We start from the raw sequence: 23,325 nt of genomic DNA on the forward strand, positions 1-23,325 counted from the left end.
GGAGTCCTGTAACTCAAGGGGAGGAGGCATGGTCAGCCCGGGTAGGTCCGCCCTTTCATTACACTCTTGATTTGTGAGAGCAGGTTAGAGAGAGAGCTGTGTGCCCTGGGGTTTGGGTTTCTGTCTTTAATGGGCAGTTGTTAAGAAAGGGGAGGAATATTCATAACTTGAGACAGGGATTTCTTACAAGCTGTTTCTTTCCTTATTTGGTCGCTGGTTTCCTGACATGGCAACAGCCACCCTGGGCCTGTCTGGTTGATCCAACTTCTTATGGCTTTGTTTTGGAGTGCTGCCAGGATAGGCTTCTGACTCCCAATAGCTGGCTATGACTTCCTCTTTTTTGACCTCCAGGCATCTTGTTAGAACCTAACTAACTGCCTCTAGCAACATCATTTACATTATAGAGCTGGCCCTAAATTAGCAGAAGCCTTAGAAAAACCTGGAGGCAGTTCATGGATGAAAAGAATGGCAAGAAATGAGTAACTCAGAGGATCTTGCTCTCTGGTTTTCATTCCCACCTAAAACTCTTCTGAAGTGTTCAGGCCATAGACAGAACAAAAAGTCCAGAAAAACTTGTACAGTATTGACTAGTTTAATGAGTCTTATAAAACAAATGGATAATTGATTCTACACATCAGTTGGTGAAGTCTAAAAGGATGAGATGCTCACCTTTGTCCTTCTTAAGTTGCCTCACTGGTCAGAAGTGTTCCAGATTCAGAAGCAATCTATGTATTTTCATGTTTGAAATTTGCTACATTATTTTTTTTTCCTTGTTTCATCTACTAGTCATTGGCCTACGTTGCACAAACTCCTATCACTTACTTGCATCTCCTGTTCATAGTTCTGTAGGCTTTTCTGTATCTCTTGGCTTTGTTTGGACTTGCTTTGAATCTATAAACATCCTCATATATAGTCCTAGGGGAAGTGTAACTTTGTTCAATCATATGTGATGAAGCACTTGTCATTTTCTAATGTACTCTTTTTTTAATACCTACCACTAAGCCAATCACTTTACATTGTTTTGCCATCTCTTTGCCTCCTTCCATGCATTCTAAATCCTTTCATTTATTCTCTGTTCATTCCCCCAGCTCATTTTTTTAACTTCTCAGCTCAGTAATTGAAACTATGTGGCAAATTTCCTTAATTTCTTAATATCTCCTGTAAGTTGCACAGAAGTCCACTCGATCATGCACGTTTATTACATTTCTGTCATTTATTTCTGCCTTAATCCTATTCTTTGATTTTCTGCATTATTAATGTTGTTGTTATAGTTCTTTATCACTCTTCAAAAGAAGTTCTAATATTCCTTTCTCAATTCCTTTTCTTTCTCTCTGCCAATAATTTACCGAAACACTCATCTTGGTGTGTGTGTGTGTTCTTTTTTTTTAATGTTGATTTATTTTTGAGAGAGAGAGAGAGAGCGCGCGCGCACATGAATGGGGGAGGGGAAGAGAGAGAGAGGGAGACACAGAATCTGAAGCAGGCTCCAGGCTCAGAGCTGTCAGTGCAGAGCCCGATGCGGGGCTCGAACTCACAAATTGCGAGATCATGACCTGAGCTGAAGTAGGATGTTTAAATGACTGATCCACCCAGGCACCCCTCATCTTGGTGTTTTGAAAGCCTACTTACATCAAAGATAACAAAACTTTATATTAATTAACTTTAATTTTAAAGATATGCCAAAGAAAGAAGACATCCAAATGGCTAACAGACACATGAAAAGATGCTCAACATCACTCATCATCAGAGAAATACAAATCAAAACCAAATTGAGATACAACCTGATGCCAGTAAGAATGGCTAAAATTAACAACTCAGGAAACAACAGATGTTGGCAAGGATGTGGAGTAAGGGGAATGCAATTGGTGGGGATGCAAAATGGTGCAGCCAAACTGGAAAACAGTGTGGAGGTTTCTCAAAATATTAAAAATAGAATTACCCTATGATCCAGCAATAGCTATACTAGGAATTTATCCAAAGGATACAAGAGTGCTGATTCATAGGGGTGCATGTACCTCAATGTTTATAGCAGTGCTATCAACAATAGCCAAATTATGTAAAGAGCCCAAATGTCCATCAACAGATGAATGGATAAAGAAGATGTGATATATATGTGTATATACACATATATACCATAGAATACTATTTGGCAATGAAAAAGAATGAAATCCTGCCATTTGCAACAAAGTGGATGGAACTGGAGGGTATTTTGCTAAGTGAAATAAGTCAGTCAGAGAAAAACAGATATCATATAATTTCACTCATATGTGGAATTCGAGAAGGTTAACAGAAGACCATGGGGGAAGGGAAGGAAAAATGTTTCAAACAGAGAGGGAGGCAAACCATAAGAAACTCTTAAATATAGAGAATAAACTGAGGGTTGATGGGGGTGGGGGGTGGAGAAAATGAGTGATGGGCATTGAGGAAGGCACTTGGGATGAGCACTGAATGTTATATGTAAGTGATGAATCACAGGAATCTACTCCCAAAGCCAAGAGCATACTGTAAACACTGTATGTTAGCTAATAACAGTAAATTATATATTAAAAATAAATAAATAAATAAATAAATAAATAAATAAATAAATAAACAAACAAATAAATAAATAAATGCCAAAGAGGAATCTTAAGTAGCATAGAAGGCTGGTGGATGGGAAAGACATTTCCAAAAGTTTGGAAAGATGATTTTCATAAATTTTGCTATAACTCTATAAGATTTTCACCTGAATTAATCATTTTTAATTCATATATGTACTTTTTATTTCAAGATTACTTCAGAATCCACATGCTTCCTAATCAGATCCCTCCATTAAGCCTAATGATAGTTGCTTGTCATAAATACAACACATCTACTTTATCTAGAATAAGGCTTCAAAACTTAGTTCTCTCCTCTGCATCACTGTAACTTGCTCCTATAGATTTCTCCTTTTCATATAAATTTCTTTACTTTTTATTTTTTGTGATTTGGGCATGGACATAAATTCTTTTTTTTTTTTTTTCAACGTTTATTTATTTTTGGGACAGAGAGAGACAGAGCATGAACGGGAGAGGGGCAGAGAGAGAGGGAGACACAGAATCGGAAACAGGCTCCAGGCTCTGAGCCATCAGCCCAGAGCCCGACGCAGAACTCACAGACCGCGAGATCGTGACCTGGCTGAAGTCGGACGCTTAACCGACTGCGCCACCCAGGCGCCCCATGGACATAAATTCTTGTCTTCTGTTCCTTCCAGCTAGAATACCATAAGGGCACATTTCAATACATAGTTTCTTATTCTTCAAAGTTATCCACATAAACCCCATAAATTCTTTAAAATTTTTAAATCCTTGTGTGTGTATGTGTGTGTGCATATGCACTCACGTTTAATAGCCATAGCTTCAAATGAACCTCTTTGTGACTAGATTTTTCTATTGAGAGTAGGATAGAGGAGAGAGTTGCCTGAGGAATTCAGCCCTATGGATCATATTATTAAAATTTACCATTCAAATGGTAGCATAATGCAGGAAAAGAGAGGATAGTGAGGAAGGTTAAATTACTCCTCATCATTAAGTTTGAATTAAAAGTGCTACAAAGTTCAATGACAGCTTTCATGAGAAGAAACAATAAATTTCATCCTATCAAAGTAGAGACTCAAACCTGAGATATTTGACATTCAAGAGATAAATCTTGACATTCAGAAGACAATAAATCTTGGTATCTTCAGAAATGTGGAAATGGGACTACAGACTCAGTTTTTTTCAAACCTCACTTCCAAGGAAAAAGCACATTTTTCCTATATGTAGATTTCAAATTAATTACCTCTTCCACGTGTACAAAATTGGTTTTTATCTACTTTTTCATGAAGTGTAAAGTGTTTGGGACCTCAAGTCATTTATTTTAGTAGTGACAATGAACAGAAGCCCAAAGAGCACCTGAGTTCCACTTGGCTAAGTGTCTATATCAGTGAGAGGCTCTAGTGTCTCAACACATGGAGTTCAAATCTGTGCTTAATCCAAATAATAAATTTTTGCATGACACAACCTTAGGGTCACTGGAGAATTGTTGAAATCTCAAATGTTAAGTCCACCATTGTCAAAGGACTATTTGAAATACTGATTCAAACCTCCCTAATGTATGTGCTTTGTGCTGTAATTATGTGACAAATCAAACTGCTGGAACAATGTTTGGAAACTAAAAACTAAACTGTTTTTCCAATTAAAGTGAAAACTGGAAAATATTAAGGAAGAAGAAAATCCCTATTTTATCCTCTTTCCTGGTTCTCAAAACTATCATGAATTTCCTAATATTGTACAGTATAAAACTTGAAAAACTAAGAAATGAGTACGTACACTCATCCCCCCACCCCCAACTTCCAAAGTAAATCAAACCTATCCATTCTAGATTTTTAGGAGAGAAAATTCAGTCATGAAGATATTTAGAAATTAACCCAACTTGGCAGACAAAGATGAGCCATCAGATTTTCTGATTTCTGTTCAAGAGAAGAACCATCTGTCCTCAAGCCAACTATAATATGTGATCTGCATGTAGCTTCATCCAGACTAGCTATGTCTGTAATGTCACCCTATCATGGTAAACACCACTCTAAACTGCCTTTTCTGTCATTGTTAACACTTCTATCAGACACTTTGAAGACTGCTGTAGAAAAACATTTGTTGAACTTCTAGCTCACACAAATACTGTTGGGACCTAGAAAATGGTTTCACAGTTAAATATAGCATTTCAAAAAGAAAAAAAAAGTCATTCATAAGAAATAAAAGCACACGCTCTCTCTCACTCTCCTATTCCACCTCCATCTCTTTGTAGACCAATTCTGTGAAGTTTGGCTAAGGTAGTCTTTGTATCCATGCATAATGGCTCTAAGTAAAGTTCTCCTACAGTTTTTTTAACAAAACTTGGCTTCTTAAATGAAGCATTATATAATACAGGACTAATGGAGGCTTTTGAAAGTAATTTGGGATTTAGGTTAAGAAATAGCAAAATTAAGATTTGAAAATTACATACTCATCATACCTGTTTTTAGCTCAGTTTTCCGGTCATGAATCTTTATTCTGCTCTTAAAAGAAAACCACATATTGAGGAGAGATATGTATAAGACGCAAATTGAGTTTTATGTGGCCTCCTACTATACTTTGAAATATAGTCTCAGTGTATAAAATATGGCACTTGTGTGCCATTATTTTAAATTCACCCCCAAGATTACTGCCTACCCTTATGCCCAATTTTATTTAAATTAAGGATGATGAGGGGCGCCTGGGTGGCACATTCGGTTAAGCGTCCGACTTCAGCCAGGTCACGATCTCGTGGTCCGTGAGTTCGAGCCCCGCGTCGGGCTCTGGGTTGATGGCTCAGAGCCTGGAGCCTGTTTCCGATTCTGTGTCTCCCTCTCTCTCTGCCCCTCCCCCGTTCATGCTCTGTCTCTCTCTGTCCCAAAAATAAATAAACGTTGAAAAAAAATTTTTTAAATTAAGGATGATGAAAGTTCCCACACCTATATTTTGTTTGGAAAAATAATGGTAAAAGTTTGAGTGACTGCTGTTTGAAATAATTCATCTTCCCAAGTTACTAATGTATTATTAAGAAGTGGCTTATTCAGGGGGCGCCTGGGTGGCTCAGTCGGTTGAGGTTCCAACTTCAGCTCAGGTCATGATCACGCAGTTTGTGAATTCGAGCCCTGCATCGGGCTCTGTGCTGACAGCTCAGAGCCTGGAGCCTGCTTCAGATTCTGTGTCTCCCTCTCTCTGCCCCTTCCCCACTCATGCTCTGTCTCTGTCTCTCAAAAATGAATAAACATTAAAAAATTAAAAAAAAAGAAGTGGCTTATCCAGGAAATAAAATAATATTTGCATTGTTGTTACTGAAGATTTTGGTTGTTGCCAAACCCATGTGAAAATCTCAATCACTGGAGAATTCCTCAAAATGTAGATTTCAGGGCTTCAATTTCAGACATATGAAGAATCTCCAGAAATGGAGTGCTATCATTTGTGTTATCTTAAGATGCTCACCCAAATAATTCTGAAGTTCAGAAGGTTGGAGAACCACTTGACTACAATTTATTGGACAAAAATTTGAGGAGCTAATACTTACGGGTTTTCCATAGTAATAAGTATCAATAAGTATCAGTAATAAGTATGCATTCTACTATGAAGAAATAATTTGATATGCTTAAATGAAAACCATTTTATATCTTTTTTTCTGATTCACACTTGCATTAAAACCTTAATAAGGTGAATTTTAAATATGTCTAATCTAGTAAATAAACTGTGATCTCTAAAATGGAAGATGTAAAGCATAGGTTCAATGTTTGTAAGAACATATGCTGTGAACAATAAAAATTCCAATTAAAATTGAAAATATTACCCCAAGCTAGTGTCTTTTGGCACTAATTCTTATTTTAATCAAATGCATCAATTTTTTATAGCTTAGTAGAAAAGGATATCATGTTTTATATATGTATATGTGTTTTTATAGCATTTCATGGAGTCTAAATGGCCTCTAAAGTAGACATTATGCCATTATCTCCTGTATAAATTTTCAGAATATTTGAGAAGAAAGAGGTGCTTCCTTTACAAATCCTAATTGTTTTTCTCTGAATTGTTTTTGAGACTTATTGTGCATAAAACTTGTAGGACTGTATCCTTGTCTTCTGGGCTCTGTGCAAGACAAACATAGTGACATATGTGTTCTCATTCATCTGTGTATCAAGGAACACATATGGTGCCCACTCAGGAAGAGAACTTTGTGCTGAAGATATGGTGGTAAAGGAATCAGAGACACTCCCTACCCTAAGAGAGTTTACCTCCTTATGAGGAAGATAGACATAAAACCTTGGGAAATTATGAATGAAATAAATTCCACCAAGGAGAAATGACAAGTATGAACAGGGCAGGTATTACTGCATAATGGATGTGAAAGAAGAATCCCAAAGGATGAGTAGGAGTTACCTAGTTATCTGGGCAAAGAGAGTTCAAGGCAGAAAAATAAGATGTGGTTAGAGGAGGGCCCAGCATGCTACTTTGTTGAATTGATCTTGAATAGTAGGTGATGGTAGAAATGATGGTGGGCTCTGAAGGAAGACAGCTGTAGTTCTAATCCTAACTCTCCTACCACTACTGAGTCATGCCTTCAGGCAGATTGACTAATCTCTAAAAAGTTCCTCATCTATTAAATGAAGTTTATAATAGGGCTGTAGTGAAGATGAAAGGATCAAATAACAGCTGAATGATTATAGAAAACAAAATGAATACTTGCTTATGCATAGTGATATATAACCTTACCTTGTTTAATACGTAAATTCCTAATACAATTCCTAACTCAGGAACTGGGCTCCAATTCCAGGGCTCTCTACACAGCACTGCTCTGTCAGGTACTATGGATGGGCTCCTGCAGAAAGGCTTTATAAACACATTATTGCTATTCAAGATTTGGCAGAGGAGAAAATTAGAGGAGGAAATTGAAAATATCATAGTCTTTTTTTCCATGTTCAAAAATGTTGGACAGTGTTTAATGGGGAAAAAAGTTTCCTATAAATTTTAGATGTAAAAGAAAAAGCGGCTCATAGATTTGAGAAAGTAAAGATGGATTTAAGAGTAGGAAGTAGCAGGATGGCAAATGAAATTAACTTGGGTAAATGACTCAGAGGGTGGTTGGCAAAAATGATCTTAATTGTTCTTATGCACAGATTATCACTGGAAAAAATATGAAAATTAGATTTGAAAGTGATTGGATTATTTTATGAGCTTTAAGCAATAATTTTTTAATCAAACCTCATGATGCAGGAAGTAAACTGATCATTCAGAGATCAGAATGACATTTATGGGCTTGAGAGATTTCTATCTGTCTCTGAAACTGGCTGAGTGGGCACTACCAAAGGTGGAACTTAGTAAAATGATTTATTACCCAATGTAGTACATAGCTCTTATTATTGCTAATTAATCATTGGGGGCAAATAGAAGACGCTATTTTCTGATACTAATTCAAATTTTTTAAATTAATAGTTTTGAAGAGAATCAGATGTAGAATTAATATATAAGGTGTAAGATTTAACACTCCCCAAATTTTTAAAAATAGATAAATAGGGTTTCATAGGTTTCCAGGCCATACACTGTATTAGGCATTAAGATCTGTTATGGGTTGAATTGCATTCCCAAAAATTCATATGTTGAAATCCTAACCTTAGAATGTGACTTTATTTGGAAATAGGGTCATTATAGATATAATCAATTAAGATGAAGTCACACTGGAGTAGGGTGGGCCCAATCCAATATAAAAAAGTATTCTTGCGGTTCCTGGGTGGCTCAGTTGGTTAAGCCTCTGACTTGGACTAAGGTCATCATCTCGTGGTTTGTGAGTTCAAGCCCCGCATGGGACTCTGAGCTGACAGCTCAGAGCCTGGAGCCTGCTTTGGATTCTGTGTCTCCTCTACTCTCTGCCCCTCCCCTGCTCATGCTCTATCTTGCTCTGTCTCTCAATAATAAATAAACATTAAAAAAATTTTTTTAAAGGTATTCTTATAAAAAGGAGAAATTTGGACACACACACACACACACACACACACACACACACACAACACAGAAAACTTTGTGAAGATAAAGGAAGAGATTGGTGTGATGTTTCTACAAGCCAAAGAACACCAAAGAGTCCCAGAAAACCACCAGAAGCAAGGGGAGAGGCATGGAAAGGAATTCTTCCTCACAGCTCTCAAAAGGAACTGACACTGCCAACACCTTAATCTTAGATTTGTGGCCTCCAGAACTGTGAGTCAATAAGTTCCTGTTATTTAAGCTACCCAGTTTGTGCTCCTTTGTTATAGTAGCCCTAGTAAGCTAACACAGGATTGGAGCAGGAAATTCCCCACCCTCATGGTGCCTATGTTCCAGTTGTGGGTAATAAAGCAGCAAACTTTTCTGTATCTCAACATCAAAAGAAGTTGTAGGGTTGTCTTCTAATGAACAAAATTATATATTTGTAGCTAAAAGAACAAAATGAAAGTAAGTGAATCCAAAAGAATCCATTTATTAGTCAAAAATATAAGTAGTCTGTGCTTTGTGCTGGGTTTTCTCCACTTACTCTTCCAGAACTATGCCTAACCCTTCTCTGTGTTTTGGTTGCTAAACTTTATGGTCTGCATCAGTCAAGATCTCTTCCACTCTATTTTCCAGGTGCATTCAACCAATGGGAGTCACTGAAAGGAGAGCAGGGTTCAGGAGACAGTCCATTAACTTCTCACTATTGGTCTGCAGTGTTGTCAATGGCTAAAATCCTCTCCACCTAATCATTAGTCAGGTGCCTCCTCTCAGTGAGTTCCAGTAATGTTATTCCCTTCTTTCCCCCTTAAAACTAGCTCATGGTAACCATTTCATAATAATTGTTGCTAATTCCCAGGAGCTTTATCCTTTCTCATTGTTACCCTTAACTCCTCCCTTAGAAATAATCCAATTTTCATACTCTCTTTAATGACCTCTTTAACTATCAGTGATTTCTTGCTAACACCATGGCTGATAACAAGAAATTTTCCTTGAATATTCCCAGGAAATAGACTCTAAAATTTGGGTTTTAGGACTGATGTCTCACATATTTGATGAGCATGCAGATTATCTCTTTGCTAAGGGACAATAAGATCTCATGATTGTAGTAGTACCACAGTTACTCGAATTATCACAGGTGGCATGAGATGAGGTGCACTGGAAAAAGGCTTTGAGAGCTCAATTTTCTATGGCATTGAGTTGCTATGTTGACATTGCTAATGTAAAAATCTGGAATATACTTGTTACTTCTAACTAAGCACACACACAAATTAACTCAAAGCCTGACATTCCTTTTCAAAGTGCAGAAAGCCTCTATGAAGCTTTTTCACACATGACTGTGGATCAGATACAAAGCCTGATTGTTAGTGTTATAGAGATGCAACACCAGTTAAACGTACAATTTCCTCAGATTTTTGATGCTAACTTCAAGGTTCCTAGTAGGACCTTGAAAATTGGGATGGGGAGTTTTGGTCAGTGTATCTGCTTGTCCACTTGCTGTGAACATCTGAAAGGAAAGATAGATGACTCAATGTAAAAATCTACATTAATTCATAGTCCATAGATAACAGGTTAGTTGTTGGTCATGGTACTGGAAAAAAACAGATTGGAAAATAAGTGACAGGTATGAATCTACAAGAGAGGATAGTGAATACACATTTCAGAGTATGAAAATATTCATGGGCCACATAAAATCTCTGCATTGAGGTGAAGGCACTCACCAATCAAGTGAATAAAATTACCTGTTGTGTGGATATAAGTTAGCTTTCTATCCTTGGTTGCTAAATTGCTTGTTTAACGGGCCCATTTACAAAGTGGCCACAGTGGCTGGGATGGAGGCTATGCTTTGGGCTCAATAACATAGATAACATAGACTTCCCTTCACTAAGACTGAACTGCTCACAGCTACTTGTTGAGTATTCAACATGCCAACAGCAGAAGTCCATGCTAGGCCCCCAGTATAACCACTTCCTGGAGAGCTAGCCATTCACCGGGTGAAAGTTGACCACTTTCGAGTCCTTTTGTCACAAAGACTGTTCTCATGGGAATATACTCATATGCCAGAAACAGATTTCCTTTTGTGCTGGCAAAACTCTATCAATATTGTTGGGCAGGGACTAACAAAATGCCTTATTCATTTTTAGGATACTTCAGTATCCTTAAAAAAATCACTTTTGCTGAGAGGAAACATTTTACAGTGAAAGAAATATAGCAAGCAGTGTGAAATTCTCAAGGTACTCTCTGATCTTATCATATTCCCCCAAAGAGCAGCGGTTGACAAAGTGATAAATTAGCCACCAAAGGCTCAGAAATGACACTATGTAAGTGAAGACATCCTGTGAGCTTGTAGTTGTCTTCTATAGGATGCATAATAAACTTTAGGCCAGTAAACAATAAATAGTGCCATCTTCTCTATAGATAGACTGCATGAGCCTGGGAAACAAGGTGTGGATGTGGGAAAAGCTCTTCTCACTACTGAACCTAATAGTATGCTAGAAGGGACCTCAGTGTAGTTCAAAAGTCAATGCTTCCACCAGGGAACACAGTCATGATTCTATTGAAATAGAAACTGAAATTAACCTCAGGCTATCTTGGGCTCCTTATTTTAACAGGTAAAGACAGAGGTCAATGTTGTGGCTTGAATAATTAATTTGATTAACAAGGAGAAATTAGATTTCTTCCAACTAGTGGGGGCAACTCACTGTGGCACCTATTAATACAGCCATTCTTCTATCATTTGCCAGTGGGAAATTGGGGCAACACATCAAGACAAGACCATTAGAGATATGGCTTCTATAGAAGTGAAGATTTGGGTCACCCCATCAGAAAAAACTCGTCAACTAATGATGGCAGAGAATAAAGGAAACATGAAACTGGTGATCAAAGAATGAAGCTATAATTTCAACAAACCTTGTAACCTAAGCCTTATAGTCAGCTATAGAAGTGGACACTATGGTCAGCTATGTTCTCCATTAATCATTATTTTTCTCCTTTCCATCCACTATGGACATCTATACTATATATGAAGGGCACTGGTGCTCAATAATATCACAGTTAAAGCTCCTGGTGAGATTCTAGCTACACTGACATCTCCCCAAGGTGATATGATAGTTAATAAGACTTTTTGTTTACTTTATGTTTGGGGATTTTTTTCCTTTGTGTTTCAGATTTGTCTATCTAAAATGAAGAACTGGAATGAATGCCAACTAGAAAAAAAGGGATGGACTGTGCTGATTATTCTGCATTTACTCTTACCTTTATGGATCTGTTCTTTGCGCTGATCTTTACCCCAGAACTACATCACTTGGTATCTCTTGCCCTCTGACATTTTGCTGTTTTCAACCAATAAGAGGCATTACTATGGGAGAAAAGGAGTAAGAGGGCAAAGTTATCAGGTACTTATTTCTACCACACCTCAGCTCCCTCCTCCCAACCCATGATTTTGACAGTGGCCCTCCTCCTCTGTGTAAGTCCACTAATGCTGGGCAGGCCAGTTTTCACAGCAATAGTCATCACTTAGTTTTGCTCTTACCACTCTCTACCATTTCACATGAGACTTTGGAGTAGTAATGGCTCTCATTGTTGGGGGCCCTTGAATGCTTCACCAACCCTTTTTTGTTCTCTTAATTCTGCCTACATTTCCATAATTATTCTCTTTTATTAACTCATCCATTAACTTTCTAGTGTGCCTTCTGTTTTCTACTAGCACCATAACAGACTAAACTCATGGTTGATAAATGTCTTTTGTTATTCCCTACTGTCTCTGTCCCAGGAATAGAAATTATCTTAAAAAAAAAAATCAAGATTCCACCAGACACTACTGTGAAACATGTCTGACCAGCAGTGTGGACTGCACAGCTAAAAAGGTTCCAGAAGAGAAGATATATTCCCTGGAACAGATTCTTTAAGGGTAGTGATATCTTGGTATTGTGTTCTATAATCAAGATACTAAATATTTGGAAAGTTGCTATATTTATACCAACAAATTAGATCAAAACTCTATCTGCAATATGCCAAAGTAAGAAGAATTGATGAGAATAACATAATTACAAAGGTCACAAAATCCAGCATATGAGAATGAATAACAGGGAATCTTCTCACTTATATCTTTGAAAAGCTATTAGACTTTTTAGACCAGCATAATAGCTATCAGTTACTTGGCCAATTGATATATATATATATATATATATATATATATATATATATATATATATGTAGATAGATAGATAGATAGATAGATAGATATTTTTGGGGGGTTTTGTTCCTATGCTACTTTAGAATAATGATAATGACCTATTTTATGAAGTATATGTGCTGCCGAAGCGAGCACAGACCTATTTTATGAAGACTGAACTATTACCTTGAGTGTTGCTCTTTAAGAACCTACACAACTTATTCAAAATACTAACTAAAATCCTGTATATTTCTTTTCTTTTTTGGAACTGAAAGCGTGAAAAAGAAACCTTCAGAATATTACATGGAATCAATGACTACCACATATCAACTCTTATTGGCCATTGCCTTTGCCACCTACCCAATCCTTTTATTGAGAAACAGAGTTTTATGATTCACATTTAACCTCCCAGTTTTGCTCTTTAGGGGCTAAATGCAATATTGTTGAAACATACTCTTTGAATTTAATAAGAAAATGATCGATTTTAATGCTATCTCAGGAGAAAAAAGTGTAATGCTCAACACACTATGGTAAAAAGGAAGAGACAGGCTTCCGTAGCTGTTCATTGCAACTGAAAAAGCCTCCTATTTCTTCCTACATTCCAGACTAAGTCATCACAGCAAACTTGTCGGCTTTAGCCAACTCGTGTTTTTATGTCTCAGCAGAGATGTGCTTCAAAGAAATCTCCCTTTGAAACCTGTGATAAAAAACTACTCAAAGCAAACTGAATCCATAATCAAATAACCTGTATTTTCTTTAAAAAAAAAAAAAAGAAAGGAAAACAGAGCTCTTACTTGCAATACATTTTTAATAGTATTTTGAGTAGCTTTACTATTTTTTTCCCTTGTGGGAATATATCAGATTCAGACATGCTCTGAAAGAACAATCTTCTCTCTAAATAATACATAGCTAATAACTGAATTTAAATAGAATAACATGGGAGCATTTGTCTGTATCAAGGGGTCTCTCCCCCCCCCCCCAAAAAAAAAAGAAAAGAAAAAAAGAAAAATTCTCTAAAATAAAAAATCTATAGCTATTATTTTTAAGCATTTCTAATGGCCAGGAAGGACTCATAATGCAAATTTTAGTTGCTAGTGTGGGCCACAGACCCTACCCCCCAAACTCATTCCCCACTCCTCAATCTAACCCTTTGCCACCTCTACCTATATGGTCCACATACCTCAAATTCTGGTTTAATTTGGACTAAATAAACAGCATATGCAGATACATGCCATGTGCTAGTATCTGAGTTGATATGTGGGAAATACTAGCACTAATGTTGAGAACAAAGTAGCATGTCCCTAACAGTGAATGAATGCATGAATGAATAAACAAATAATACACTACAGATTGAACTTGAATTTAAACCCTATAAACAATAATGTTGATAAATCAATACTTGAAACAATACAGAAAAGTCTTTTTTTATTATTCTGAATTTGTGATCATTTATAGAAAATTAAGGAGGGGGCCTGGGTGGCTCAGTCAGTTGGGTGTCCAACTTCGGCTCAGGTCATGATCTCACGGCTCCTGGGTTTTGGCCTTGCATCAGGCTCTGTGCTGACACCTTGGAGCCTGGAGCCTGCTTTCAATTCTGTGTCTCCTCTCTCTCTGCCCCTCTCCGGCTCATGCTCTGTCTCTCTCTGTCTCTCAACAATAAACATTAAAAAAAAAGTTTTAAATAAAAACAAAAAAAGAAAATTAAGGAGGATTTGACAGCAAACAACTCGTGTACTTCAGAGAAAGAACAATTTTACCACTCATTGGTTCCAAAATTATAAAGTTTTGTTTTATTTTAATGAAGAACACAAAATCACAAATACTGCAACTGATACCAAAGATGAACAAAATTATAACAAAAATAACAGAAATTTGTGTGCAAGGAAGCTAATGGAACAGAAATAGAATCCCGAAAAAGACCCAAACACATATGATCACTTGATTTATGTAGTGCACAACTGTAATTCAAACTAAAAGGGAAGTCTTTTCAATAAATTGTGCTGACCCATTAAGATATCTCTGGAGGAAAAAAAAATGAAATTGACCCTTACCTCACAACATACACAAAAGTAATTAGATATAGATCATAGTCCTAATTGTGAAAAGAAAAACAAAAGGCTTCTAGATGAAAACAGAAGACAATATCTTTTTCATCTCAGATAGGCAAAATTTCTTAAACAGGACACAAGAGCACTACTATTAAAAAATTGTTGAATTAAAAGTTCTGCCCTCAGTCAAAATACATCAAAAATACAAGAGAAAAAAATGCCAAGCTATAGACTGGGAGAAGATATTCCCAATATTTAGGTGCAGCCAAGGACTTGGAGTCAGAATCCTATAAGTCAATAAAATACTAACAACCTATTTTATAAATAAATAAAACTTGAAAGGGAACATTACCAAAAGTGATGTGCAAAAGGACAATAAGCATATGAAAAGATACTCAGTATCATTTGTCATCACAGAAATGCAAATTGAAATCACAATAAGACATACATCCCACAGGAATGGCTAAAATTATACATGATATATATATATATATATATATATATATATATATATTTTATATCTTATTCACAAAACCAACGTTTACTATTATCAAGTGTTGGTGAGGATATGGAGCAATGCAACTCATATATTTTTGATGGGATTGTAAACTGGCACATACATTTTGGAAAAAGGTTATAATAACATATGCACACACATATACACATACACACACATGCGATATTACTGAAAATTTAAATAAGTTTCAAGAGGAAATGCCTGCTTTTGACCATAAAATGGCATGTATAGGACTGTTATGAATATTCATGTCAGTGTTGTTTACAAAAATCAAAACCTGGACAAAATCTAAATGCCCAACAACTATAGAACGAACAAATGAAAATCACCAACACGATGAAAAAAAATTAACTGTATCTACAGACAAAACATGAATACATCTCACACACAGCAAATTGAGCTAAAGAAGCCAGAAAAAAGCATATATACTATATTTAATTAATACAAAGTTGGCAAAACTAATCTATGATGATAGAGATTAATATAGCAGTTATCCTTTGCAAAAATCCTCAACAAGATACTAGCAAACTGGATCCAACAATATATTAAGACAATTATCCACCACAAACAAGTGGGATTTATACTTAGGATGCAGAGCTGGTTCAATATCTACAAAACCATCAATGTGATACATCACATTAGTAAAAGAAAGGACAAGAACCACATGATCTTCTGAACAGATGCAGAGAAAGATTTGACAAAATACAGCACCCTTTCTTGATAAAAAACCTTCAAGAAAGAAGGGATAGAAGGAACATACCTCAAGACCATAAAGGCCATATACAAAAGACCCACTGCTAATATCATCCTCAATGGGGAAAAACTGAGAGCTTTCCCCCATGGTCAGGAACATGATAGGGATGTCCATTCTCACCACTGTTATTTAACCTAGTATTGGAAGTTCTAGCCTCAGCACTCAGACAATACAAAGAAATAAAAGGCATCCAAATTGGCAAGGAGGAAGTCAAACTTTCACTCTTCACAGACAACATGACACTCTATATGGAAAACCCAAAAGATTCCACCAAAAATTTTCTAGAGCTCATCCATGAATTCAGCAAAGTCACACAATATAATATCAATGCACAGAAATTGGTTGCATTTCTATACACCAATAATGAAGCAGCAGAAAGAGAAATCAAGGAATCAATCCCATTTAAAATTGCACCAAAACCCATAAAATACTTAGGCATAAACCTAACCAAACAGATGAAAAATCTATACACTGAAAACTATAGAAAGCTTATGAAAGAAATTGAAGAAGACACACACACGCAAAAATGGAAAAATAGACCATGCTCCATATTGTTAAAATGTTGATACTATCCAAAGCAATCTACATATTCAATGCAATCCATATCAAAATAACACCAACATTCTTCACAGAGCTAGAACAAACAATCCTAAAATTTGTATGGAACCACAAAAGACCCGAATAGCCAAAGCAATCCTGAAAAAGAAAACCAAGGCTAGAGGCAGCACAATTCTTGACCTCAAGATGTATGACAAAGCTGTATTCATCAGGAGAGTATGGTACTGGCACGTAAAACAGACACATAGATCAATGGAACAGAGTAGAGAACCCAGAAATGGACCCACAAACATATGGCCAACTAATCTTTGACAAAGCAGGAAAGAATATCCAGTGGAATAAAGACAGTCTCTTCAGCAATGGAGTTGGGAAAACTGGACAGCAATGTGCAGAAGAATGAAACTGGATCACTTTCTTATACCATACACAAATATAAACCCAAAATGGATGAAAGACCTAAACATAAGATAGGAGGCCATCAAAATCCTACATGAGAAAACAGGCAAAAACCTCTCTGACCTCAGCAACAGCAACTTCTTAGCATGTCTCTGGAGGCAAAGGAAGCAAAAGCAAAAATGAACTATTGGGACCTCATCAAGATAAAAAGCTTCTTCACAGTTAAGGAAACAATCAGCAAAACTAAAACACAAATGATGCAATGGGAGAAGAAATTTGCAAATGACATATCAGATAAAGGGTTAGTATCCAAAATCTATAAAGAATTTATCAAACTCAACTCCCAAAATACAAATAATCCAGTGAAGAAATGGACAAAAGACATGAATAGACACTTCTCCAAAGAAGACATCCAGATGGCTAACAGACACATGAAAAGATGCTCAGCATCATTCATCATCAGGGAAATACAAATCAAAACCACAATGAGATACCACCTCACACCTGTCAGAATGGCTAAAATTAACCATTCAGGCAACAACAGATGTTGGTGAGGATGCAGAGAAAGAGGAACCCTTTTGCACTACTGATGGGGATGTAAACTGGTGCAGCCACTCTTGAAAACAGTGTGGAGGTTCCTCAAAAAATTAAAAATAGAACTATTCCATGGCCCAGCAATTGCACTACTAGGTGTTTATACAAAGAATACAGGTTTCAAGGGGCACATGCACCCCAATGTTTATAACAGGAGTATCAACAATAGCCATAGTATGGAAAGAGCCCAAATGTCCATCAACAGTTGAATGGATAAAGAAGAGGTGGCATATATATATATATATATATATATATATATATATATATATATAATCGAGTATTACTTGGCAATCAAAAAGAATGAAATCTTGCCATTACAGCAAGGTGGATGGAACTATAGGGCATTATGCTAAATGAAATTAGTCAGAGAAAAACAAATATCATATAACTTCACTCATATGTGGAATTTAAAATACAAAACAGATGAACAAAAGGGAAGGGAAGCAAAAAGAATATAAAAACAGGGTGGGGGACAAAACATAAGAGACTCTTAAATACAGAGAACAAACTGAGGTTTGCTGGTGAGGTTGTGGGTGGGGGGTGCACTAAATAGGGAAGGGGAATTAAGGAAAACACTTGGGATGAGCACTGGGTGTTATATGTAGGGGATGAATCACTGGATTCTACTCCTGAAATCATTATTGCACTATATTCTAACTAACTTGGATGTAAATTAAAATAAATAACATAAAATAGAAACAAAAATAGCTGTTATCCTTGAGTGTATACGAACAGAGAAGAAGGATGAGGTAGCATGCTGGGTGTTGGAAATACTCACTTTGATGCAAGTGATGGTTTACCTGTGTGTATACATGTATAGAAAAGCAAGCGTTCACTGTTTGATAATATAGCAGATTTGATTAGCAGGTGATATAGCACAATGGACATGTATTGACTTCTAACTATGCATATGTTATTTCATTCAATTCTCCCAATCATTTTTTGAAGGATATATTATTTCTCCTCCACAGATGATGAGTTGGCTATTTAAAGAGGTTAAATAATATAGCTAAGTCACTCAACAAATTAGTGTAGTTAGCATTCAAGTCCAGATCTCTGAGATTCCTAGATCCATAGTCTTAAAAAAAGGAAAAAGAAATAACAACAACAACAACCATTCTACCTTATCCATACATCTTTTTAAAGCACATTAATGATGTGTTTATGAACAGCCTAATCTTTATAGTTCCAAATGTACTTGAGAAGGGCTTAAGTGAGGCCTCTGACATATGGTAATTTGTAAACTTACTGAGACATGAATGTAAATCTCTAATCATTTAGTTAGGGATTTAGTCTGACTCAATATATAATTCTTAATGCTACATTGCCAATCTCTACCTATCATTTCAAATGCAATAGTTCTTATGAAATTGTTATTAAGTAAATATTCATTGTAAATCTTCAATTTTCCAGGCACTGTTTTAGGTCCCCAAAAATTTATGCTACACATATAACAGGCTAACAATAATAGTATTTAAGAATTTGTTGAAGTAGTCCTAGTAAATGTCAAATATCTATGATAAGTATTTTTTCTTCCTTTTACTATGAAATTATAGATGTGTTAAGAAAGAAACAAATAAAGTCTCATTAGATTGTCTTTAAATAAACTTATTAAAATGTAAGCCATCACTGGTATCATACTGGATGCTGTAATTCTGCTGTAGGACCCAGATCTTCTGGTATGTTCTATTTTCCTTTTTTTGTACCTTACCAGCGGTAAGAACTTGTCTTTTCTATACCTTCCTTCAAATCAAAAACTTCTATCATATGTAAATAACCCCAACTCCTTTCCTAAGACCTTGAAACTCCGTTTCTTTTTGATGCAATAGCTATTAAAATGATCATACCTTATCAATTGGTGCCTTCATTTAGCTTGAAAAAATACACTGAAAATGTGTTTCTCAGTATTGCAATTCAAAATTTTACGTAAGTAAGCTGAGATTGAAGGACATGTAGATGAAGAAACTATGATGAAAATCCAAAACAGCTCTTTTTGGAAACAAATAGTGTTATTTTACAAGGTGATAAAATCATTATTTTTTCCATGTCTAAAAAAACACTCTATTTGAAAGCAATAAATAAAAATAAAAATAAAAATATACTATTTATGAAAATTAATCCAGATGTTTCAGATATAAATTTGAAATTTAATAAAAAATCCTATAGTTTTGTTATTATTAAATCAGTAAAATTGTGAAATCCTTAAAAAATTTTTTTAAACTAAATTTTAGGAATAAATTTAGATAACTTATTCTGATATCTTACCATAGCTGCATCTTGACTCCATTTCTTTTTTTTTTTTTTAATTTTTTTTAATGTTTATTTTTGAGAGAGAAAGAGAGCATGAGCAGGGGAGGGGCAGAGAGAGAGAGAGACACAGAATCCAAAGCAATCTCCAGGCTCTAGCTGTCAGCACAGAGTCCAATGCAGGGCTCAAACTCATGAACCCTGAGATCATGACCTGAGCTGAAGTCGTACCCTTAACCCACTGAACCACCCAGGTGCCCGTATTAACCCCATTTCTACTACAGGAACTGACATCCTTATATTTTAACAGTCTTCAGAACACATAATTTTATGGTAAATGCTTATAACACCAGAAATGGATGGGCATCAGAAAAAAATATTTTCAAAGGTTTGATGATTTAAATCATCAGAGGTTTAACTACTCAAGTAGCCATAATGAAAAATATTACTAATTAACTCAGCATTACTATACTTATTTTACATTTTAATATTATTTTAATTATGTAATACCTATGCAATAGGTACCATAATATAATAGGCTCATAATACTATATAACAGGCATACAAACCCTGTACTCTCTTTCTATAGTTTTTCTCAGACTTAAATTAAGTTTGGGCTTCAAACTACCTTCTAGGTTCTCATAACTCCTAACAAAGCTACCTCATGTTTTGTCCAAGATAAGACATTACACATATAATTACTAACAAGGTGTCTTATAATCCATCCAAACAAGATTATTTGCTATTCCCTAATATTGCATGGTATTGTGATAGAAGCATGGCCTTTGGAGTCAAAACATCCAAATCAAATCCTACTTCATCTTATTCCTGCTCTGTTACCTTGGCCAAGTTATTGAGCCACTCCATTTTTTTCCCCTTATTCCAAAAAAAAAAAGGGGGGGGGGAATAATATCTCTTTCACATTTTCGTGTAGCAGGATTAAAATTTAACACATACAACTCAGATTCATAAAGAAAATGCAACTTCTTTATTTTTGCAACTTCTTTATTTTTGTCTACCAATAATATAACAATTCTCTGAAACCTGAACCTATTGTAATGTGGAAAATAACTGTAATTGCTAAAGATTTCTTTAGGATTAAACTCAGACTTCTATCCCCCTTCTCAGGTCCTTTTCACAGTAGCTTCCAGGAATATAGAGGGAGAGATGTGGCTTAAGAAACCTTATGTTAAAGGATTGATTCAGGATGGCTCCCTTGATCTCTAGGATCATGGTTCTCATCCACTGGCTGGCATCCGAAACTGATACAGCTCAGAATCTGACAATGAGCTGGTAGAGAGTTTGGTGGTGCAATCTGGCTGATTAAACCTCATCTCCAACCTTCCTAGTACTTTCAATCCCCCTGAGAACTCAGTATGATTCATATGGATATGGATCCCAGGAGAGTAAAATTTACAAGAGCTGCTTTGTCCCTGCTTTGATTATTTCCTCTGGAAATTTACCTGTAAGCATCTTGGTCACTTCTCATTTGGTCTATGGCATTCAAGAACCCAGGGCAGCACAGTGTACAGGGTCATCTGCAAGGAGTTCTCTTTCCAGAGGTCCCAATGTGGACCATTGGCAAAAGTCCCATCCCACCCTTATTCAGTGGTATTTTATTTACTAAAATACCTTTGCCTTCCCCCTTCTCTTGTTATCTTCCTTCTTCCAGACACACACTGAGTCAGCATTGAAAGATTTTTTTCTTTCCTCCATATCAGATGTTCCTTTCTCTAGAGAAGGAAGTCTTACAGTTTGGTTATTCTAGGAGAAAGAGCACCTCCACTACCTTATGGAAAAAACTCAATGATTTAAGTCCTTCTTAGTTCTTGAGATGTTCACTAAATGATAAATAAATTTGGAAATTCCTGTTTTCAAAAACACTTACTTGACTACAAAATCTTTTTTTTTTTTTTTTCACATTTAGAAGTAAAAACTGGCCTCATTTCTCCACTTTTCATTCCGTGTTAAATCTCACTACTACTCCAGGCATCTGAAACCCTGGGGCTAGCCAGAGCTAAAATCATGTGTTTAAAAAGACAAAAGAAATGAGCAATAAGAATTTCCCAAATTATCACCTTATTTCTATCCATAAATGTTCTGCTAGTTAAAATAGATTTCCCTCTATCGGTGCATTTTTATATTACAAACTCCTTTAAGGATCCTTCTCAAATTATTAGTTCTTTCATGATCCTTATAAGTAGAGGTAATCTCAGTTATAACCAATATTTCTTGTATTTTGCTTTTATGGTGTTTGTCACTATCTCTCTTCATGTAACAGTTATATCTACCTTTTTCTCACTTGCTAGATCCTATGCTCCTTGTAAATGTGGACTATATATTGGATATAGTCTGACATAATAGGGAGACATGTCTAGCTCTTTTATGAGATCAGACAAGTGACTTAAATTCTCTAATAATAATAATATCTACCTTATAGCCTTGTATAATTATTATTAAAAATATCAATACTATATGTGAAAAATCCCTGTATAGTATCAATTAGCAATTTACTCTCAAAAGATAATAATAAAGTCAATAATTAGAATACAGGACAGTTTTAAGAATAGTCTAGTCCACAGAGTAGACACTCCACTTCTATTCTATTAATATCCAGGAATGACTTTAATCTTTGAAACAAAGCTTCTAATATTGAGAATGCAAATATAATGAACTACGGTGAATGATGAAATTAATATTATTATTTATATTAAAAACAATTTAAATAATCCAGTGAACTGCAATCAAAATACTATGTACTTTTGTATAGGACCTCCTAAAGTATGCAGTTTATTCCTTCTTTCAATAGTCGAATTTTTATTATGAGAGTAGTGACAAAAATAGAACCTTATCCTATATAATATTTTCCATAGAGATTTCTTTATACAAAATATTGTCTTGCTTGTTGCTTTTTGCATTATAGTTAGGACAAGTTAGTTAGATTGGAAAATCTAAAATTCAGAGGTTGGGACATTTCCCCAAGGTCAATTACTGACTAGTTAGTAATGTGAATGGGTTAAGAGTCAGCGCCTCTCAATTTCTTGCTTCAATTCTTCCTTCATCAATCCGAAGCAATAAACTTGTGAAGCTGATATTTTGCTAATGAGAATGCCATTCAGTTTTAGAATATTTTAAAGAATGTTTTTCTATTTATGTCACTTATTAGTAATAATGAGAGTAGCAACAGTGTTTGTTTATTATGTGGGATTTGTGAGAAATAAATTTCCTGCTGTTCTAGGAATGTGGATGTATGCCTGCACCATCAACTGCTGATCAACCGTTTCTTTTGCTACCTTCACAGAAGAGATGAAGTTCCTGTCATCTGAGGACAGACCTTGGCATCAGAAATGCCAAAAGTCCCATGGGGCGCCTGGATGGCGCAGTCGGTTAAGCGTCCGACTTCAGCCAGGTCAGGATCTCACGGTCCGTGAGTTCGAGCCCCGTGTCGGGCTCTGGGCTGATGGCTCAGAGCCTGGAGCCTGTTTCCGATTCTGTGTCTCCCTCTCTCTCTGCCCCTC

The 23,325-nt window shown here is 35.9% G+C and overlaps 1 long non-coding RNA gene across 1 annotated transcript; it reads left to right on the top strand.

Annotated features, from left to right (window-relative positions):
* Positions 1-12: 12 nt before the first annotated feature.
* LOC123583475 lies at positions 13-23,165 on the top strand. Its single transcript, XR_006704886.1, has 3 exons — positions 13-83; positions 11,687-11,914; positions 23,046-23,165. It is a non-coding gene; the product is annotated as an uncharacterized LOC123583475 (long non-coding RNA).
* The last annotated feature ends 160 nt before the right edge of the window (positions 23,166-23,325 follow it).

Source organism: Leopardus geoffroyi, chromosome B1 (genome assembly GCF_018350155.1).
Source record: "Leopardus geoffroyi isolate Oge1 chromosome B1, O.geoffroyi_Oge1_pat1.0, whole genome shotgun sequence".
Classification (NCBI taxonomy): domain Eukaryota; kingdom Metazoa; phylum Chordata; class Mammalia; order Carnivora; family Felidae; genus Leopardus; species Leopardus geoffroyi.